Genomic DNA, 4,472 nt, shown 5'->3' with positions numbered 1-4,472 from the left:
GCACCCGTGTTGTGCAATGCCCGCGGAGGACAGAAGAGGCTGTCGGATCCCCTGGGACTGGAGTTATGGACAGTTGTTAGCTGCCATGTGGGTGCTGGGATTCGAACCCAGGTCTTCTGCAAGAACAACCAGTGTTCTTAACCGCTCAGCCATCTCTCCAGCCCCAAGATGACGAATTTTTATTTGGGGCAGAAAGAAGGGAAAGAACTAGTTGGAGGCCACAGAATGAGACTGCTTTTTCTTCCTGTGAGTTGCCTGCACTGAACCGAACACAAAGATTTGGAGCCGGAAGTGTCCAGTCCAGACGTTCATTTGCTGAAGGAGGAAATGAGACCAAAGAAGGGGAACGAGTTGCTCAAGGTCAGCCAGTGTGGGACCAGTTTGGGCCCAGAGCCCAAGCTGTGCACAAGGTCCCCCTGCCCAGCTGCCTCACTTGCTCATCCAGCCCCTTGGTTTTGTCTCCCCCAGCGAGTGGGCGCAGAACGGGCCCAGCTTCCTTCCTGCCGCCCTGCCCGCCGTCTGCCACGTTGGCAGCCGCCTGCAGCCTTCTCGCCCCTGCTGCTGCTGCTGATGCGGCATCAGCCGAGACCAACCCGCTAAGAGTTTGCCCAGAGCAGCCAGGGCTGCCTGAGCCTGAGCTGGGGCTGGGCTGGCTGATTCTGCCAGATGGGAGGGAGCAAGCCAGCCAGTGGAGGGAGAGAACAAGGGCTGCACCCTTCCCGACTCTCCCCAGCCAAGGGAGGGAGTCAGGAGGCTGCGGTTGGGGGCTAGGAGGCTACAGTGTCTGACCATGAGGTTCAGACAGCTGCGTCTGTCCCCTCAGGAGCGTACACACACACACACACACACACACACACACACACACACACGTGCCTGGAAAAAGATGCTGGGGGTGATTTGTCAATCTATTTGCTTCAATGTGTGCAAGTAGTGCTGTGTGTGCATTTGTACTGACATCACAGTCACTTTGTGTTTGTGTAAGCTCAAGGAAAAACTGTGTGTGTCCCGAGTTTGAATACAGGCTGTGTACATAGAAATGCTGCTTCTAGCAGTGTGTGTGTGTGTGTGTGTGTGTGTGTGTGTGTGTATGTGTGTGTGTGCGTGTGTGTAAGCCCATATGTACCATATTCCTTGTGGAATCCATGTATATAAAAAGGGGTCAGTACACATGCCTGTTTGTATATGCTGCATCAGAGTTGGTAAGGAGTGCCTATGAACTTGTTATGGTAGACAAAGAAAGAAAGAAATAACTATGCACAAGGGGGACGTGTGGATAGGGGAATGCTGTGTGAGGCTGTGAGCTGGTACCCATCTCTGTGCCCAGGAAGACAGTGTGTAGCTGTGTGGGCTAGTCCAACCGCCCATAGGTGGCATGCACGGCCTCTCTGTGGCTATTGATGGTGGCACAGGGGGACACCCTGTGGCTGTGTGTGCTTGGCTGTGTGTAGGAGGGATTGGGTAGCAGGCTGGAGGTAGTGGCAGTGGTAGGGGTGACGGTGATGGTACTGTGCAAGGAGACACTGTTGCAGATTTGCACTTGTTTCTCTGTATGGCAGGGCCTGTGTGTGACTGTGTGTGTGAGTCTGTGTGGGCCCTGTGCTGGAAACCACGTGCTTTGGGGGTCTGTGGTGAGCTGAGCTTGGAAGGGGAGGGAGTCCATGGCTGGGTTTGTACTTGTCTGTGCGCCTGAGGTCAGATGCGCTCCATGTGCTGCCTCCTGTGTGCACAGGTGGCCGCTGTGTCCAACTGCGTCTTTGTGTGTTTCGGGTCGCCGGCATGTGCACAGGAGGACATGGGGGGAGGACTTGAGTGCGTGCCTGTGCGGGCCCCTTTAACGTGGCAAGTCTAAGAAATGTCGGCCTTCTTGGCAGCAAATCTGGGCTTGGTTCCACTGGGGGTGTCTGCAGAGAGGGGCTTAGAAGGGACGTGCTTGAGCGAGAGAGACAGGAAGGGAAGGGGGGGCGGCCCAGCTAGGGGTTTCCAGGAGGGAAAGCCAGACATTGGAACTTGTCAACGCTACCTCCTTCCCCACCCCCACCTCCTCACTGCTGCCTCCCCTCCTGGCGCCTGAAGGCTGTTGGCAGACGGACAGACAGACAGACAGTGCACACATAGACTGGCTTCATGGCACAGAGCCCAAACCTGAGCCCCTAAATACACAAGCCTGGATACTGAGGTCCAGAGGGGGCAGAGGAAGTGGCTGCATCTTGGGAAGAGTACATGTGTTTATGTATATTGGGGGACAGGGGGTGCTATTGGCCTCTGGCACTTCAACTCAGACCAGCAGGCCTGGGAGGGGAAGAGGCTGCTAGAGAAAGACTGGGGAGGGGGCTTTTATGTTTCAAACAAGACTTCTAGAGCTCCCAGGCCTGCTCCCCATCACCTCAGAAACCACCCGCTGCAACTGCCTGCTTTTACAGAGGCAAAGGAAACCCAGAGAAGGGCAGGAACTGATTCAGGGTCATACAACAGGCTGTGGTTGGCCTGGAACCCAGGACTCCTCCAAGCCATGTCTGCTGTGAGCACTGGCCCATGGGCTAGTTCACCCTACCCTGACCTTGGCTCATTTAGCCTTTTCTCCCTCCCAGGTTTTCAGGATGATTTTTTTATCCCTCGAGTGATGTGTCTGTCTGCCTGCCTGTTAGTCCATCTGTTGGTCACAAGGTCTCTAGTACTCTCTAGCAGGACCAAGAAGACAGAGGAGAGCTTGGTTCTGGAACAAAGGCTACTATACTAGAGAGGTAGGGGTGGGATAGAAAGATGGAGGAATTCAAGAAGAGAGGAAGGAGGCTAGAACAAAGAGAAGGAGCTGGAGGCCAAGCTGAGCAGCAGGCTCTCCCCATCCACCTTTAGCCATGATGTCACACTGAGTTCTAAGAGCATCCTGTTTCTGGGGGGGCCAGGAATGAAGCCCCTGGCTCCAGTCCCCAAGTCCTAGGGACAGTGGGGTTGTAATCTTACGACAGCATTCCAGGCACACACCTATGATGTGCTGACCATGCTTCCCATGAAAAAGGGGCAGGGTTGTGGTGGGCAGCACAGGTGTGAACCTGGGTATATGCCAACCAGGGTGTGCGGCCTCATGGAACCTGGTACTGGGTATGCTTATATGAGGTTGTAAGTTTGCAAAGATTTTGTGCACACATGTGAGAATATGTCAAACAGGCTGGAACTGCATGGGGCAGGAGGAGGATTTTGGGAATGCTTGTCTGTAGGGGTCTGTGACAGGCAGGGGATGCTTACATGTGGAGAACTGTGAATCCTCATTTACATGCTGTGTATTGTGTGGAAACAGATAAACTGTAAAAGCATTTACAAAGGTGTGTGTGTGTGAACTGTACATCTCTGATTGTTATGAGGTACATATGTGTTGTCTGTATGTATCTTTTTAAATTTTATTTATTGTTTTTATTTGTGTATATGAGCATATTGCCTGCATGTGTGTAAGTGCACCTCTGTGTGTCATGCAATGCCGGTGGCGGTCAGAAGAAGGCATTGGATCTCCTGGAACATCTGTTACATGTTGCCATGTGGGTGCTGGGAATCCAACCTGGTTCCCCTGCAAGAACAGTCAGTGCTCTTAACTGCTGAGCCATCTCTCCAGCCCCTGTATCTTTTTTTTTTTTTTCATTTTCTCAGGGGAGAGCACGAATACAGTCCCCCACTACCACAAACTGTGCAGCCGAGTTTTCCACATCTGGGAAATCTCAGGGGTCAGACACACATTGAGAGTGCAATGGGTAAGCCTTGCCCTGGGAAAACCACCTTCGTGAGCATGGCATCTCCCCTGCCAGGTAAGTATTCTATCTTTTTTTTTTTTTAATTATGAAATGGCAAGTTTTATCTTATTTATATTTTATCACAGTGTTTCCCCCCCCTTTGGTCTTTTTTGAGACAGGGTCTCCCTGTAGCCCCAGCTGTCCTAGAACTGGATATGTAGACCAGGCTGGCCTTGAACTCACAGAGATCTGCCTGCCTCTGCCTCCCGAGTGCTGGGATTAAAGGCGTGTGCCACCATGCCTGGCAAGTATTCTATCTTTTAAAAACATCTTTAAGAAATTGTTTCATGGAGTTGGAGAGATGGCTCAGCAGTTAAGAGTACTGGTTGTTCTTGCAGAGGATCTAGGTTCAAATTCCCAGTATCTGGGGCTGGGGAGGTGATGGCTCGGTGGTTAAGAGCACTGGCTGTTCTTGTAGAGAGCTGGAGAGTTTGGTTCCCAGAACCCACATGATGTCTAACAGCCATCCTACAACTCCAGTTCCAGGAGATCTGACACCCTCTTCTGACCTCTGTGGGTATTGCACAGCGTGGATGCACTTACATGAATGAAGGCAATACACTCATACACATAAAATAAAAATAAATAAAACATATAAAAAAAAATTCCCAACACCCACCTGGCAGCTAACCACTGTCTGCAACTCCAGTTCCAGGGAATCTGACGCCCTCTTCTGACCTCCGAGGGCACTGT

At 52.0% G+C, this 4,472-nt stretch overlaps 1 non-coding gene across 1 annotated transcript; it reads right to left on the bottom strand.

Annotated features, from left to right (window-relative positions):
• Positions 1–3,636: 3,636 nt before the first annotated feature.
• LOC115071012 lies at positions 3,637–3,802 on the bottom strand. Its single transcript, XR_003850111.1, has one exon. It is a non-coding gene; the product is annotated as a U1 spliceosomal RNA (small nuclear RNA).
• Between the last annotated feature and the right edge of the window lie 670 nt (positions 3,803–4,472).

Source organism: Nannospalax galili, unplaced genomic scaffold (assembly GCF_000622305.1).
Source record: "Nannospalax galili isolate Female #2095 unplaced genomic scaffold, S.galili_v1.0 scaffold1798, whole genome shotgun sequence".
Classification (NCBI taxonomy): Eukaryota; Metazoa; Chordata; class Mammalia; order Rodentia; family Spalacidae; genus Nannospalax; species Nannospalax galili.
This window is presented reverse-complemented; position numbering and strand designations above follow the sequence as displayed.